The sequence below is a fragment of the Bicyclus anynana genome, chromosome 10 (assembly GCF_947172395.1).
Source record: "Bicyclus anynana chromosome 10, ilBicAnyn1.1, whole genome shotgun sequence".
Taxonomy (NCBI): Eukaryota; Metazoa; Arthropoda; class Insecta; order Lepidoptera; family Nymphalidae; genus Bicyclus; species Bicyclus anynana.
In genome coordinates, this window is record NC_069092.1 from 2,578,751 (window position 1) to 2,597,628 (window position 18,878).

Below are 18,878 nucleotides of genomic sequence, written 5' to 3' on the forward strand. Positions count from 1 at the left end.
ATATTTCCTCGGAACGGGAAACTATGCGATATCTGCTAGTTAAATATATTTTGCGTTAATTCATATGTTATTTGATCTACTATTTGTTTTGAAGTTAATATATTTTCGCGATTCAGATTTTGCAATCCCCTTATGCGGGCTACAGACCTTAAATTTTAACTGTACAGCTTCTTCTGGTAATCTAAATTTCAATCAAAATTATTAGAAAAAAACTGCACATTAAGTGTGCAGTTTTTTTCTCATTCCGTACAGTTCTCATTGTGCCTACACACGAACGATTTTACTGTACAGTTAAAACTGCAGGTCTGTAGCCCGCATTAACATATGAAAACTGAGCGTGGTGTCTGATTTTGTTGCCAGTTCGCATAATTACTCTGGTGTCAGGGAAACGGTTGGCGATGTTGCACGGTTTCACATTCCACAAAACTAAGATGACGAGAAAAAGTGGCGGAGTGAGGTGGCGATGCTCCTACAAGATGAAGGGGTGCCGGGCTTTCTGCATTCTGGACGAGCAAGGCCGGCTTTTGGACTGCAACAACTACCATTGTCATTTGCAGCCGCGTTATACAGAAATCAATGGATTATACTACAAACAATATGAGTTTTAGACATTTTGTACTAAATTAAATTGGAAATTTTATACTAATGTTATAACTGCACTGATTTTTTGCCGCCTTTATATATGAATATTATCTAGTTTGAATCACAACATGAGTTTTAGTTCATCAATAGACATGTTCAGGATTATATGGACTTTTATACTTTTAATCTCAACTATATTAGATTAAAGATTTGTTCTAATCTATATCTGTCGTTTTTATAACTTAGCTTCATTAATGTATTATTGTACTAGGTAGGTTGATTCATTTCTTGTGCAATATATTGTTCATTTTTTCCTATTTTGTTCACCAGTCAAAATGATACGCCTCTTATCTGGGAAACAGTTAATGATGATACAAGGATTCACCTTCCACAGAACAGGTATGAAAAATAAAGGTGGTGCGAGGTGGAGGTGCTCGTTTAAAATGAAGGGGTGCCGTGCTAATTGTGTAATAGATGAAGAAAACTGGTTGCTGCTTGACCTAAATGGCAACCACTGCCATGAAGCGCCGCAGTATCAAGAAATTGATGGTTTTCATTATAAAATATAATTGTACAAGAATTATACATGTAATATATACAAGAATTGCTCGTTTAAATATTGGACTAGCGGATACCCTATTATTTCACCCGCATAGTTTCCGTATCTAGGGAATACGGGGATAAAATATATGTTGCTAACGTACATTTTCATTGGTGACAGAATTCTTAAAATTGGTTTAGTGGCTTAGGTCTGAAACACAAACAAACTCAGAGTCACATTTATAATACGAAGATAGAGTTAGATATATATTGTATACTATATTGCAGGATCTTATTTTATTTCTCATTTTGTTCGCCAGTCAAAATGATACGCCTCTTGTCTGGGAAGCAGTTGGTGATGATACAAGGATTCACCTTCCACAGAACAGGTATGAAAAACAGAGGTGGTGTGAGATGGCAGTGCTCGTTTAAAATGAAGGGGTGCCGTGCCAATTGTATCATGGATGAAGAGAACTGGTTGCTGCTTGACGTGAATGGCAACCACTGCCATGAAGCGCCAAAGTTTCAAGAGATTGACGGTTTTCATTACAAAGTATAAAGTACATTTAAAAAGTCAATAAATTTATCAAAATATTTCTTTTGTTGCTAATCTATACTGGTATTATTCAAATTTGTCGTGGTTCTGAGCTTTTTTAGTTTTAAATTTTCTATTGCACGCTTAAAACCCTAAAACCGTAACACAACGCGTTAGGCATCGCTGCCCCATTAACGCGTTGCGTTATAGAGTACAAAGATGAAACCTTAAGTTTTCAGTAACGTCTCATGTGCTTTTTGAATACCTGCGTATTTGGTCTGTAACACCTGGGCATTAGTCGTCCCTATGATTCGATTTCTTCAGAATCTCCAGAATCAGGTTCTGACATGATGACAATGGTGCCACTTTAGAAGTATACCCTTTCAATCAAAAAAATAAATATCCAGATCGGTTTAGGCGTCATCGAGCTATCTGCCGTTAGGGTTATTTTTGGTAGAGCTGTGAAGTGTCTGAAAAATAGAGATAGATGTTATTATAATATAACAACTGCAACGGAAACTTAATGATGTATTAGCTTTAATGTTAAATAGATATAAAATAGATTGGTGTAAGATTAATTCTTTATTCTTCTACAGGTGCTGAATTCATTACGCTCAATACCGGGGTTACGTTGCTGCTCATTAATAAATACTCGTTCCACAAACTTGGGGCGTCCAAGTATTGTGGAGGATATAGATGGCGATGTTCATCTAAAAAGAGGCATAAGTGTAAGGCGTTCGCAGTGCTCTCTGTAGACGACACAACCATTCTTAGATTAGTCGGCATGCATAATCATGATCCTACGGCTTATAAACTAAATCAAAAGGGGTTTTATGTGAAAGCATAACGAAGGTACTAACTTGACGTGGATTTAATTTACACAACATAAGAGGTTGAGTACAGTACATGGTAAATTAACGGGTAAAAATTGAGCTTTAGAAAGAGACCTTTCCCCTTTTGAGTCATGGGCGTGTAGAAATAAGTAAATACGTAGAACGTGTAGCCAGCCAGACCTTTGTCATTTTATTAAAGCTTAAAGATTTTCACTTTCTGCACTGGTTGGCGATTGAGGACATTTTTCTTATAGAAGAAAATATAAATAAACCCGCGTAGTTTCCGTTCTTGTGAGAATACGGGGATATAGTATTTGTGTACAGGCAAACTCTTTCATAGGTTCGATTTGTGACACTTTTGCCATTTACTGTATATACCTAAACGGGTAAAGCCAACTATAGCTGTATAATAAAAGTAACAGATTTGTATGCGGACAATATTTAAGTTATTTTGCATTGTATATAATCTTTCGTGTTCACTATATGAAAACGAAAGATTGTATACAATGCAAAATTCTCATTTTATTTTACTTAATTATAATTTTATCTATTTCGTTTGTCCATTCTATCAAGCTGCCACGACAAAATCGCCCTCGAAACTAACAATAAAAAATATATAAGTGTTAAATTCGACTAGAATCTTACAGTGGCTTCTGACCTTCAGTTTTAAATGTACAGTTTTATCTTATCGAAATTTCAATCTAAAGCATTAGATAAAACTGTACTGTTAAAACTGACACACTACACACGGACGATTTAACTGAACAGTTTAACTGTACAGTTAAAACTGCAAGTCTCTAGCTGCTGGCACTACGTTATATTGCTTACAGTTACAAGACTAATGTACTACATTCCAGTAAATACAACTATGCTTTTTATTTATCCTAGCAGAAATAGACTATTTTCACTGTTCAAAATCTCATAGTAGTTAGGTACGCGTAATTTATTAACATGAATTATTTATTTTTAATATATTTTTTATATTTATTTTTTCGTTCAATAAAAATAAAAGTAATTCTCCTTATAATTATACCAAGGATTATTCTAAATTTAACAAAATTAAGGATATTATGTTATCTGTATTATATTAATAAAAAGAAACTTATACAGTGAATATACTTAGTGAATAAATTTGACTGAATAAAATATAATTTCATGAATTTTGCATGAAATATTTGTTTTTCATCATATTTTTTAAGTAGGACAATTGTAAATTTACGAATAATAAAATTATTAATTATGAACTAAATAAATTAACTGCATATTTTACTAAAATGCCATGTTTTATTTTCTCATTTTTTCCTCAACGCATCCAATCAACGCAACCTATCCTTATACGCAGAGCTACACGCATCTTTTACACACTCCAATCTTCCTTGGCCTTTTTTTCCTCTTTTGTTCTTTCACTTGCAACTTTAACATTTTTTCGTAATATGACTTACATTTTGTTCGCATTTCATATTCTCTATTAAAAACGATCATTGTCCATTTTTTACTTTCGGACTTTCTTTTCGAAATGCAGTAGCCTACTGCATTTTTTTTCATTTCAAAACAGTTCGCTATTATTAGATAAAAGGTTAATATAAAATATTGTAGAAAGAATAGAAACAGGCGTAAAAAATATGCAAAAAATAGGCTTTTTAAACACAATGCTATAACTAAGTATCAGGTTTTAGTTATCACACGAAATATTTTAAATTATTAGACATTTTACGTGCCTACAAAATCACCGCAAACAGTGATCCAAATTTACCTACTCCGCATTGCGCACACATGCACAATAATTTGGTATTTGCTTACATTACATACTTATTTATGTATGTATAGTTTATACACTTCCTCAACACACAATACGATATTGTAGACAATATTTAGGTATTAATTTTTTAAACAACTTTCGTCGTTTACTATGCGACTAAATGAAATTAAGACAATTAGCCACTTTTGTTCGCCAATTCGTAGTGACATAACTGATAGTACTCTTTGACCTATTATTTTTGTTTCATATAATAATATTTCAAAACTATCAGATAAAACAAGAATCATTTCAAAAAATACAACTGTACAAAAAAAACGGTAGATTTGTATACGATTGTAGTAATTGCAGATATAAAGTTTGTCACCCTCATAAATGGAAGGAGACTCCTCATGGTGGATGGTTACACGTTCCACAAAGGAGGCGGTCACATTAGATGTTACGGTGGTGTCAAATGGAGATGCTCAGCTTCTAAAAAGAAGTGCAACGCTTTCGTATCCCTGTCCGACTGTGAAAGTTACGTCATCAAATCCAAGCTGGATCACGTCGGACATGATCGACCAGAGTATAGAGTTAACCAAAGTGGCATGTATTTTAAATTGATTTAAATTGCAACAAAATTACTTTGCATATGTGATTTTTGATGTTAATTCGACTCTGTACAATCTAACAATTTAAAAAAACAATCTTGTAAGTAAGTTTGACCTTTAGCGAAAATAGTCGTATAATAAAACAAGTCTGACGTCTTTTGAGATATATTAATTGTTCTAAATATCTTAATAGTATATCATTTACAAATGTTTAAATATATAGGTATCTATTTTCTAAAAATAAATGTTAATTAAATTTACACGAGTATATTTCACATAAAACAAGCGCAAGTATCGTTGTTGTATTTTTTTTTTAAACTTCTTGAAAACTATATACTTCTTGAATACTAATAGTAAACAAGAAGGAACATTGAGATAATTTAAGAACTTGTATATATACAATATTCTTGTGAGTAATCGAATCAGTAATAAGGAGATACGCTGAAGAACGAAAGTTACCGACATACCTCAACGAGTTGCGAAGCTTAAGTGGCAATGGGTGGGGCACATAGTTCGAAGAGCCGATGGACGTCCCAAAGTGCTGAAATGGCGACACCGCACTATAAAGCACAGTGTTGGTGTACCCCTCCCCTCACAAGGTGGACTGACGACATCAAGCGAGTCGATTCGCTGGATGCAGGTGGTTCAGTATCGTGATGTTTGGAAGTCCTTACAAAAGGTCGTATGTCCTGCAGTGAACGTCCATCGGCTGATATGATGATGATGATAATATTCTTAGTATACATATCAGATTAAAGAGTATCAGAACCAGTTCCACAAGCGATTTCGTTGCTTACTGCATTGCTTAAAATATGCACATATTTTTTATGTAACATTTATTGCTGTATCCACAAAATTGCCTGCATTTTTGGTAAGTAACACCAAAAAACCTTAGACCCCAATCAAAACGTCACTTGAAATACGTCGCTGTCGCTAAACTTCATTGTCAATACAGTTGTCGTAGAAAACCAACATTGCGCAATAAGCCATTTTCGTAAAATGCCAGTAATTTTATTTTGCAGGTATTATGGTACAACGACCCAACAACAGATTAGGGATGTTGTACAATCGGTACATGTTCTACCCCCACTATAAGATCAGGAAGGGTTTTAGATGGCGTTGTAATCGATACCATCTGGGTTGCTCGGCGGCCATCCAGGCTGACATGAATAATAAAATTTTCAGAAAAAAACTGGACCATAACCATGCACCGCCTGAAATGGAATTGACCCAGGGAATGTGTTTTAGAAAAAATTGTTCCGACTATTTCTAACTGTATTGCATTCTTACGTTAAACTGTAAATTACAATTAAATTTGTATTCCAAGATTGTGTTTCATTTTCATTTGATATGCAGTATGCTGCATGTCTCTTGCACTCCAAAAGAGAGGCCGTTGGACGGAGGTGAGTGAGCTGTCAGTTAGTCAGTCGAGTGAAGTATATGCGTAAGAATACCTAACCATCACTACATTAAGTGAATAACAGTTTTTACTGTTTTATTAGAGAAAATCTTAATTAACAGGTTTAAATATTCGGCAAATAGAAGATCAGTCAGACGAATCTGTTTTGGAGTCAGATCCATTCGACGATATTAACGATGACGAGTATATGCCAAATATATCGGGAATTTTAAAAAGATACCCATTCATCAAATTCCTCGTCTTCATCTGATGATAACGATGACCAGAAGTTCCAGCTACGTGGAAGATCCCGCAGAATAGTTTTAGCAAATCCTATTCCTGAGTCTTCTATTTGGCAAGAAAAATCATTTTCTCCAAATATTGCTCATATCTTACCCATTTATTTCTCTGTTAACACAGAACATTTTAGAAAGTACGATTATTTTAGTCAATACATTGATACGGAAATAATGGAGTTAATTGTACAAAAGACAAACCAAATGTCATTCTTTAAGAAGGGAAAAGGAATTAAAATTACTATGAAGGAACTTGGGATTTATATTGGGGCCATGATGATTATGAGTACTATAAATTATCCGCTACTTAGAATGTATTGGCAAAAAGAGTATAGAGTGAATATTATTGCTGATAATATATCTCGTGGTAGGTTTATTACGATAACAAATAATTTAAAATTCGTCTATGATCATGTCATTGCACTTGAAGAAAGATTAAAAGATAAATTATGGAAAGTGCGCCCATTACTGAACAAAATTCTAAGTGGATGCCGTCAACAGAATAAAGAGCAAAATCTTTGCATCGATAAAATAACTATACCGTATACCGGTAAATGTAACATAAAACAACACTATTCAAATATACGAAATCCCGAAGGCCTTAAGGCGTTCGTAATGGCTAACGCGAATAGTATTGTGTGTAATTTTCATATCGACCAAGGAAATTCTGATTATCCAGAGCACGAGGAAACAAATTTTACCTTAGGTGAGGACGTAGTGATGAAATTCGCTGCTGATTTGATGCCGGGCCTAATTTTATACTTTGACAGATATTTCACTACAGTAAAGGTAGTGCAAGAATTAAAACATCAAGGTATCTAAGATTCCAAAAGACGCTAAACCTCTGCTTAAATCCAAAGCCGAATTAAAACGTTTAGAACGAGGAAGTTGTCATGTACTTGTAAACGAGACTACAAACATTGCATTAACTACTTGGCTGGATGATAAGTCCGTAACATTATTGTCATCTATTTATGCCAATATTAGCCTTATGAATGCCAAAGATGGTGTAAAAAACGAAAGACATTCGTGCCTTTTAGCCGTCCTGAAGTAATGAAAGCTTACAACGACAATGAAAAGATTGCTGTCAGTTTGTCCATTTAGATATACCGCCAAGGGGACTCAAAGACTTGTAGCCCACGTGATTGACTTGGCTACAACCAACGCTTGGTTACAGTACCGATCAGAGGAACTCACTAAAAATGTACCCATAAAGAAAATTTTACAACTTCGTGCTTTTAAGTTAGAACTGGGACAGTTTCCGATAGATCAAGCTTATGATAACGATAAGGCAGAAGCGAGTAGCTGTGAAAGTGAACCAGTGAACACTACGCGAATTATTGGGCGACCGTACGTCCAACTACCTAGCGATTCTAAGACAAACAAGACAGCGCATATGCCCATAATAGGTGAGCACCAGAATAGATGCCGGCATCGTGGTTGCTCCCGCAAAACTAAAATGTACTGTTCCTCTTGCCACATTTATCTTTGCTCAACTTTTAATAGAAATTGTTTTATGCAGTTTCATTCTGAATAGATGATATTTTTTTCTTTAATATATAGTGTATATTCAATGTTTTAGAATTCGACTGCACTAGGCTAAAAACTATAGCTTGTTTAGGTATCCAATAATAATAATAACACAAAAGTAAGTAACTTATTTTCAATCACGTCTTGCAAACAATACAAAGGTTTCATGAGTTAAAAGTACGAGTAATTATTTGTTTGCAATAATTTATTTTATCTTTGAATAAGATTAAATAAAATCAGATATCTTTACACAAAATAAGTGTTTTATTTACTAAAAAAATAACGACATACGCTATAAATAAATACAATAAAAACAACAGAATAAAACGACTGTATTCTAAACTGTGTTTATTGAAAATAATAGGCACAACTAATATAATTTGTAGTACCCAAAAATTACCGTTGGAATTTTTTTGTGGAGTCTCAGAAAAATTACATACAATATTTTATACTATTATTAATATTGATTGATGTCCAAATTGTAAGCTACGTTTCAATACATTCTTTTTTGTAGACAAAAAATTATAAAATGTATCATAAAAATAAAGTTATATTGGTAGAATCAATACCACATTATATCTTGAGTCTTGAGAGAGAGTCTTGTCTTGCATTTGAAATAGTAAACGGATTATAGATGGATAGATTATATTACACTACCGTGCCTCGGAGAGCACGTTAAGCCGTCAGTCCCGGCCATTATATTTAACATCTTGATAGTGGTCTTTAAAGAAAAATTATCACCTTAAGTACAAGTACATTGAAGAAGCGTGGTGGGTATAACCTCCTTATCCCCTCTCCAATAAGGAGGAAGGCTTGCTTCTAGTGAACAGTTAACAAAAGGCTGAAAATAATGACGTAATAAAGAAATGTCCACTTTCAGGAGAGTTCGTCATCCGATCAAATAATCGGATAGGACTCTTGTATCAAGGGCACATGTACTCGCGACACATCAGAGTACGCGACGCCTACAGATGGCGCTGCTTCCGCCACTACACACACTGCAAGGCGTATGTTCACGTTGACAGTCGCAATTGCGTAGTTAGAAGTTTCCCCTTCCATTCCCATTCGATTCCTGGTTTTCGCGTGTTAGATGGTAAATATTACCAAAGACACTACGTCTAGCACAGTTTATAATATTTCAATAGAGTTCGAGTTTTCCACTTAATAAAATATAACAAAACGAATGTCCTTTCTGTTTCTAATTTCATCATTCGAAGAGGCGAAGAGGAAAATTATGAGCAGACTTTGGCAGACATCTCTCATCAGTTACTCCAATATGCAACCAGTGAAGAGAATTATAGACAAAAAGAGAATGCCCACCCCTGGCCCTGGTCTGCTCTAATCACACAGCAATCTACTTATGTTTAAAAATTTTGATGATTCTCAAATTCATCATTCTCGAAATCATTACTTTACCAAAAAAAGTTTGCTACAACGTTTAACGACTTTTGATTCATCTTTAATTTGTCAATGGAGACAAGCAAAGAACTTTGTCCCAATGGGGTACAACTTGAGTTTTACGACATTTTTTGAAGACTTATGATTGGGTCGTTTGTTAAGCTTATTGGTGGTAACAGAAAATAATAATACAGCTTCAATTGTTACTTCACCGCTTTGGTGAACTTTTTGAGCAAGAAGAGTTATGGAAAAACATACATTAAGCCAATTGTTTAACCAGATCCTTATTTATACCTCATATTATCATCTCCATATACTTTTATACAGGGTATACCTGGGTTCCCGGGGCCGATGTTGTATAGGCCGGTGGGCATTCCCCTTCGTCAAATGGCGTCGGAGTTGTCCCAGTAACATATTATTAGTTCTTATTAACGCAATAGAAGAGATAGCGATACTTCCGACTTGACAAACCTCAGAAATTGACAAAGTTCATCCAATGACGGCGCCTATTGGTTGAACTTTGTCGATTTCTCTTCACGAGATTTTCAGTAGTTCAATCAGTATGCAATTCAATCGTTTGTAAAATTCTTTGAATTACTTCAAAATTGATATTCATTTTTCAAATTGAATAAATGTTTGCGTTGAAATTGATTTTATTTTAAATGTTTAAATTAGTGTTGTTTCGACTTGACGATAATTGTTTTATCCACCAAATTAAAGGTATAATCTAAATGTGGTGTTTTTAGTGACACCGATAACTCTTCTAAATGGATCTCTACGGATGATGAAAAACGGTTTTACTTACTACAAAACTTCTGTAAGGAATACTACAGTGAGATGGCAATGTACAAATTACTCTCGGTGTAGGTACTCTCGGTACTCTCGGTACTCTCGGTACCTTCTTTTATCCCAAGAAGGTATTTTGGACCGCTCCAGTGAAAATCATCAGCACAATCGTCCCATGTATTGCATTCTGCCTACTGGCGAATATTTTAAAATACGGAACAATTTTAAATGAACTCATAATTTAAAACATAAAAGTTAATTATTTAGTTTCAGTAAAAATTTCAATAAATAAACTAACTCTAGCTCCTAGGAGCCTCAAGTTGGCGGGTGCATTTTGTAACGTGTAAATTGTGCTCCTAGCATGTTCGGTGAAGTGTTGGTAAGTTACCCATGCTACAGACTTGCAGTTTTTAATGTACAGTTTTTACTTTTAATTTTCATTGAAATATTGTTTTGATAAAATACATCTAAAATTGCGCAGTTAAAACTGAAAGTCTGTAGCGCGGGTTGTAGTGTAACTTTACAATAACAGTTGTCATTTGGAAGTAATAAGTTGTTTTAAGATAAAAAAAGTTCTTTATACTCATATTATATGACTTGCAAATAAATGCAGGTTGTAAATTGTGATTTACCTCTTTAAATCATAAGGGCAGTCATCTATAGTTAGTACTTAATTTTATAAAAACAAAATTTACTGACAGACGGAAAGACTGACACACGAGTGAGCCTAGGTGGGTTCCATTGTCGTACTCGGGTATTTGGAATCCTAATAAGAAAAGCAATTATTTTTTATTACTTGTCTAAGATTTTAAGGAGTTTGTAATGATAATTTAATGTGATAAACTTTGTTAGGATTTTTAACGTTCACTAATAATATTCCTCCTGGAAGAAAAAATAGGAGTTACCATTTTAAAGCTTTAGTGATTTTGTGATTGTGATTAGTAAATACATCGATAAATTATAATTAATCTTAAACGCTCAACTACTAGAGCCTGTTTTAAATTTATTATAATTTTAATTTTTATTTCTTCTTGTAAAATCCTTGCAATTGATATTTATATAGTCATATGTCAAAACTTGAGTTATTTTTATAAAAATGTGCCAAAAATTATGTGATTTACAAAATAAGTCAATAAAAACGTATTTGCTAATATAAAAAAAACTTATTTTATCTTCATTTCAACAAAATAGTGAGTTTGTTTGTTTTAGGTTATAAAGGCAGTCGCATGAGTGATTATGTACCTACGTTTAAAAAAAATCTAGAAAAAATATCATTATGTGCCTAACTCGTAAAGTTCTGTACATAGAGATGTGTAAAGTATTAAAGTGGCCCGTGCTAGAAATCAAATCCAGGACTTCTGTTGAGAAACACAGTAATACCAAAAATCGTCGTCAAAATGAATGTATTCAATTCTTTCACTGTTGATCGTTTTTTTTTTAAGTATTAACTTCTTTAGCGGCGTTTTGCAGTTTTATGGGATGGGTAAGAATGAAAAACTCGCGTCAGGATCACGTGACCCTGATCTATATTCTACTAAAATTGGTAATACATCGGCCGCGCCGCTAACTTAACCACACTGTAAAAATGGTACCAAAATGATTGTTGTAACATACTACATACGATTAAATAAATATTATTTGTATTCGACTGCCGGACATTATAATAAACAATGAAAATGGGCAACTGACCTTTTCGCTCGATTTGGTTTGACGATGCACCTTCATTGGGATCAAACATGCGAAGGAAGTTTTAGTGTAATTTATAGAAATGAAATTTCCAGCTCAACTGATCACAATGGACAACAACAGAAACTGTTTACTATACGCGGGATATACGTTCTTCTATCGGTACAAGTTGCTGAGGCTGGGCCACAAGTGGGTGTGCACCAACTTCCCGCGCTGCAAGGCGTTCCTGTGCGTCGACGACCAATTCTTCATCAACGAAAGCATGACGCAACATAATCACGAACGGAAACTTTTACACCAGTGCCCAAACGGCAAATATGTGAGGACCAGGATGATAAATTATAGATAAATATTAATAAAATGTTATTCCAAAAACGAGTGACTTTCGATGTTCGAAGAATTCGTTGGTTGTTTAATTGTTATAAGCGTCAAAATTCGATTTCGAAAAAATGCAATTTTAACTGTACAGTCAAAACGTCCGTGTGTAGATAAAACTGTACAATCAAAACTTCACAATTAAAACTGAAGGTCTGTAGCCCGCATTATTCAAATTTGAACTTTATTTTTACGAGAATTCAATGACAACGAAACACGATGTCACGACTCGCAGCGTTGTTCCTTTGCAGAATGCAGAGGCGCATCACGCCGAACTGATCACTATTCCAGTATTATCTTGTCTAAAAATTGCTTTAAAAGTAAGAAAAAGTCCTAGAAGCATTCACGAAATAGGGATGAAATACCTGCCCGGTATCTTAATGTTAAAGCCTTTGATCATTGCAGTTAAGCTCAGTTATCAAGTGACGTAACGAGTATTTGTCTGATTCATCAACATTGCTTTCACCACTTAATGATGTGAGTATTATCATCTCTTTTTACGGCACTCTACAGGGCCTGGCCTCACCCAGGAGAAGGGATAAGGAGCTTAGACCCACCACGCTGCTTCAGTGTGGATTGGCGAGCATTAGTTTGATAACGTTAAATTCTTTAACGATCTCTTTTATACTAATTTTAATAATTTAATGTAAAATGTTTAAAAGAATTAAACAAAAATGTTGAATTAAATTTGATTACCATTCCTTCATTGTGCTTTTTTTGTCACCTATTTTTACAGCGAAAAAAAAGAAGATCGTAAAGTGAAAATATAATGGAATTATTCGACAATGGTATGCGCGGAGGTTTTACAAGACGGAGGTCCTGGGTTCAATCCCAAGCTAAATCGTCATCCTCCTCCTAATAAGTTAGCCCACTTCCATCTTAGATTGCATCATCACTTACCATCAGGTGAGACTGAAGTCAAGGGCTAACTTGTAAATAATAAAAAAAAACAACAAAAAAACGTTGTCTTTTGATAGACAATAACGGCAGTACACTGGTTTAAAATTAATGGTAGATGCTACAGACGTGCAGTTTTAACTTCACGGTTTCAGTTAAATCGTACGTGTGTAGTGTCCGTCAGTTTTAATTGTACAGTTTTTCTAATAAATTTTACAGTACAACTTGTACAGTTAAAACCAAAGGTCTGTAGCGCGGGTATCACCTTTTGTACATGTATATGCTGCAATCAACTAATGAATTGAATTTAGAGTCGGATGTTCATTGGACCTCTAAATTAATCTGATTTAATTTATGTAGTTTGGACTAAATTGGCAAACATTTTTGGCTTTATATTAGACTAAATGCTTATAATTCATAAGCGTCAATAACTAAAGCTTGGCAAGTTTGTTGATGACACTCCCATGATATGCGGGCGACGAGACGGAAAGGAGGGTGCGAGGGTATGAAGTCGTGCGCGCGGGGCATCGCTACCCGCCTCCTGGTCTCCATGGACCAATTGGGAGAGGAAAGGGAACATTAGTCATATTTAAAAGATATGGCAAACGTTCTCTAAAATGCTCTAGTATAAGTACTTACCTATAACCAAGCTTTTATATAATATATAAAAACTTGTCTTTTGCTTGCTTGCTTTTATAAGTATATAAAAGCTTGTTGTAACATACATTTTCGAGATTATAATTTAAAATTTTTAGTACAGTATAGTATAGTGAAGCATAGTATAGAAGTAGTAAACAGATAGTAGACACAGGCTTTTTTCTATTCAAGCTCGTCTCATAACTATGGCGAATGGGAAGGAGAGTTTGGTCTACGGCGGATACACGTTTTTCCTCCGCGGCGTACGACGGAGGTGGAAGAGCTGGGTTTGCACCAACTTCCCCCGCTGCAAGGCGTTCGTTAGCGTCAACGATTGCTTCTTGGTCCTCCGCTGCAGAACCGAGCATAACCACGTCAAGAAAGTACTACACCGATGCTCTAACGGAACATATGTGAAGCACAACTTATCACGCTAAAGTTAAGAAGCTCTTCTTCTTTTTCATTCCTGTTCTTTCTATTTTAAATATACTTAAATAAAAAGAGCATATAATGAGAAAAAATGTAACGGCTTGAAGCCGAATAGTAGCTACACTTCGTTTAGCATAATTATAATAGAGAAGCATGCCTAGCGTGATATATTTTTATCTTCACCAATGTTGTAGTTTTAGAAAATTTAAAACACAGCCTTTGTCTGTTAATACAATTCGCAGAGTGTTTATATCTGTTAGTACAATTCGTGGAGTCTTTATATCTGTTAATAGAATTCGTGGAGTCTTTTGATCTGTTTTAAAATTCGCAGAGTCTTTAGATCTGTTTGTACAATTCGTAAGTCTATAGATCTGTTAGTACAATTCCTAGAAAATACATAATTTATATTGATATACGAGTATCTTGAAAAATCAGGTATTTAAAAATATTACATTTTGTAATTCACGATTGTAGTCAGAATATTTATTGTAAGGAATTGTAATATTCCATTTTAATGCTCCAGTTACTCGTAGTTTGAATCAAACATAAAACATTAATCGTTGAAATATCTGTTATGATATAATAATAATGATAAGCATAATAATAATAAGCATTTCAATATTCCAGTTACTCGTAATTTGATCCGAAAATGAAATAATACTTAAAATCTCCGTCATTATAATATAATCATAAGTAATATAATATTCAAGTTACTCGTAGTTTGAATCAAACATGAAATATTAATTGTTGAATTAGTCTCCGTTATGATAGTAAATAATAAGTATTTTAATATTCAATTACTCGTACTTTGAATCAAACATGAAATATTAATCGTTAAAATATCCGTTATAATAAGCATAATAATAATAATAAGGCAATAAGCATTTCAATATTCCAGTTCGTAATTTGATCCGAAAGTGAAATATTAATAGTTAAAATCTTAATAATTAATAGTTAAAATAGTTAAAGTCATGATAATAAAATAGAAAGCATTTTAATATTACAGTTACTCGTAATTTATCCGAAAATGAAATAATTAGTTAAAATCTCCATCATGTATTAATAAGCGATTTAATATTCCAGTTACTCGTAGTTTGATTTATTCAAGATATATTAATCGTCAAAATCTCCGTTATGATAATATAATAATAAGCATTTTAATATTCCAGTTACGTGTAGTTTGTTCCGAATATGAAACATTAAACGTTAGAATCTCCATAATTATAATAATATCATATTCAATTATAATATTCCAATTACTTGTAGTTTGTTCCGAATATGAAACATTAAACGTTAAAATCTCCATAATTATAATAATATAATATTCAATTATAATATTCCAGTTACTTGTAGTTTGATCCAAACGTAAAATATTAAACGTTAAAATATCCGTTATGTTAATATTATATTCAATTTTAATATTCCAATTACTTGTACTTTGATTCTAACATGAAATATTAATCGTCTAAATCTGTGTTATGATAATATAATAATGATGTAGCTCCATTGAAATAGATGAAATAAATGGTTTCCTCTCAAATGTGTTCATTTAGCTTGTCCTGTTTTATTATTATAGTAACAGAGCTATCACAATAGCGGATTGCGAGCGTTTTCAAAGAGGAGGGGGCTCGCAACGGATACGTTACGGGCGCGCAACGGACATGTTGTGCTGTCTCGTACAAACGCCAGTCCGTCCCAGTGTTGTCAAACGTACGCTTTAAATCGTATTTATACGACTTTTTTGGCTCTTGTACCATGTATAATCGAGTAATCGAAATCGTACGCAAAATTTACGATCGTTTCAAATATTAGGTCCATCATCATAACCAATTAAAAATATTAACTAGTCGACGAAAAATTAACCTACGATGATTTGTTGGTTTGAAAAGAAAAATACAAACAATATAAACAATAGTTTTTTAGCCAGAAATCTGTTTTTTTAATAAATTTTAATAGTAAAACAGCAGTGTTTCTTCATCAGAATCCATTTTGTTACTGAATGTACTGTACGTCGTTAATCCGCTACAAAACCGCGACGGAAACGTTGCGAATCCGCCACGCTTCCGCGACGTCTTCGCTGCGCAGCCGTGATGTGTTCGCGACGTATTCGCTGAGCGTCCGCTCCGCTTTTGCAACCGCTGGCAACCCGCTAGTATGATAAGGCCGTTATAGTTACATTCAAATATAGTATAGCTTGGCTACATTTTGAAGTCTCTTTGAGTTTGGATATAGTGGTAAAAACAGTGCACGTGTATAAACTGATGGTTGGTTAAAATGAAAAATTTGTTTGATGCGATGCGTCCGATACTTTCGTTACGGATATAAGGACGCCTACCATTACAAACCAACGCGAATGGTCTGTCGTCTTACATGTAAAGTCAAAGAGGCTTCAAAAAGTAGACGATCTATACTCGTGTAGATAAACTAAAACTTTTATTCAATTACAGCGGAACTCATTACAATGATGAATGGGAAAACTTTACTGTTGTACGACAGCTACACGTTCTACAAACGCTATGAAATGAAGAAGTTCACCAAATGGAACTGCACCACGTATCCTAGTTGTGACGCTTACGTTAACATTGATAAAGAAATGACTGTGGTAGGATACAAAACCCTTCACAATCATTCTGCGCGAAAAGTCATTCGGACATCTAATGGACGCTATACACGTTTATAAAGTGGTACAACAAAAGCCCTCGATCACTATTCAGGGCTGTTCCAAAATGATCGCCGACCTTTGTTAAAAATAGAACTTTAAGAAGATGAAGAATTTTGGAGTTAGGACCCTAAACAGTGCGACAGAAAGACATAGTATTTTTTAGTTACTTTAGTTTTTATTTAAATATACATATTACAATGTGCCTTCAATTTATATTTTTTACATTGTTGAAATATAATAATGGTATCAATCAATTTGAGGGTAAATAATAGTTACCTCTATGAGTCCAAATGCACTAAAATCTCAGTAGCCTCATCTTTCGATTGTCACTTTTTAATTCATAAATACAAACACTGTCAAATCAGTGAACCCTAATAGACACTGATTATTATGGAACGTTTAGAACTGGAGGCTCGGTCGTGCTGTCGTGCCTTTTCTTAAGATTTTTACAATTAAAATTATAATTATTTTTACAAGCTATTTAAGCCATTTTCCCCTAAAACTTCGTTGTGGATGAAGTCTGAATTTTCAAAACCCATGCAGGCATTGTATAGTCACGGCATATTTCAAATTTCATTTAATTTGTACGAGTACCTAGTTTAAGAATAACTGGTCAAAGTTTCTTTATTTTTACACTCACTGACTGACCGATAATCAAATCCAATCTTTTGCTCTATGATCTCCAGGATCGCTAAGAACTGATTTTGTCGGTTCCCAGGTAGGTCTAAGCCGCTGAATGCTGGCAGCTCTAGACCGTAGAGTTTGGAAGTCCAAATAAAAAGCTTATGCCTAGCTGTGCACATTCATTGTTTGATAGTGATGATAATTTTTTCTTAAATGCAGAATGTCAAAATATTTACGAAAATCAATCTTCTGGAGAAGAACTTTCAAGCAATGGCATAAAAAGACATAGCAATGCAAATGAAGCAGAAGCAAAAAACCTAAACACGGATAAAGGAGGTGAGGGTGAAGCAGGTGCGGACGATGAAGACATAGTAAAAGTTAATGAAAGATTTGACTCCTATAGCAAGCTAGAAGAAAAAGTAAAAAAGTTTCAAATGAAAACGCACGCAGTATATTTCCACCGTGATTCTGTGACGATTCCTCAAGCTAGAAAAAGGGGAATCAAAAGACATGTCGAGGAATCATTACAATATTACTACATTCAATATGCTTGTATTCACGGCGGTAAAAAATTTAAAACTAAATCGAAGGGCATGAGAAAAGCTTTCACATTCCAAAAAAACTGTCCAGCATATTTTCGAGTTAGAGCGAGCACCGATGGTAATTTTCTTGTCGTTACTGAAGTTCAACACTTACATAACCACAATAATGCCATTAAAATAGGTTCAACAGTTCCACATATTAACAGTAAGTAAGACACATAAACAAAAATTTTAAGTTTTTAGTTTTTTAGCTTGTTCCTCTTTATATCGAATTATAAACCTGATCGAAAAGCTTATGTAGATTCAAGCTTCATAGATTTATTTCATTGTACTTTAAGTGAACTCACAAAGGCTGCCCAGTGGGCTATTTGTTACAGTACCTAGGTAAAATAAGTTTTTTTGATTTTTTATTGTTTTAGTTTTTTTTTGTTACTTGTAAATTGTGTATGGCTACACTAGCGAATTGGGGATGACCTGTAATGCTAGTGTAAGTTTGTAAATAAATAAATAAATAAATAAAAATAAAAAAAAAATAAGCTTTTCGATCAGGAGTCCATCTGAGAAACCATAATCAAGGATACTTAGTATAGATGCAAATTGCTTTAAGGTTGAAGTTTTTGCTTATTCTGAAAATAAATCCTTTCATTTGGAGTACTCTAATTTTATTTATGTATTTATATAATGTCCAGACAACGAAAATTATATTTTCTTGCACTTTTTCAAAATTATTAATTTTAACTTATTTGTAGCCGTAGCTGAAGTAATAACAATGATGAATGGAA

General features: G+C 33.9%; 1 long non-coding RNA gene across 1 annotated transcript in view; it reads left to right on the forward strand.

Annotated features, from left to right (window-relative positions):
- LOC112050320 (uncharacterized) overlaps window positions 1-17,406 on the forward strand; it is a 39,432-nt gene extending 22,026 nt beyond the window's left edge. The window contains exons 2-4 of the long non-coding RNA XR_008251170.1: window positions 361-981; window positions 1,443-1,511; window positions 2,254-17,406. This is a non-coding gene — a long non-coding RNA (uncharacterized LOC112050320). The remainder of the gene's footprint in view (window positions 1-360; window positions 982-1,442; window positions 1,512-2,253) is intronic.
- The last annotated feature ends 1,472 nt before the right edge of the window (window positions 17,407-18,878 follow it).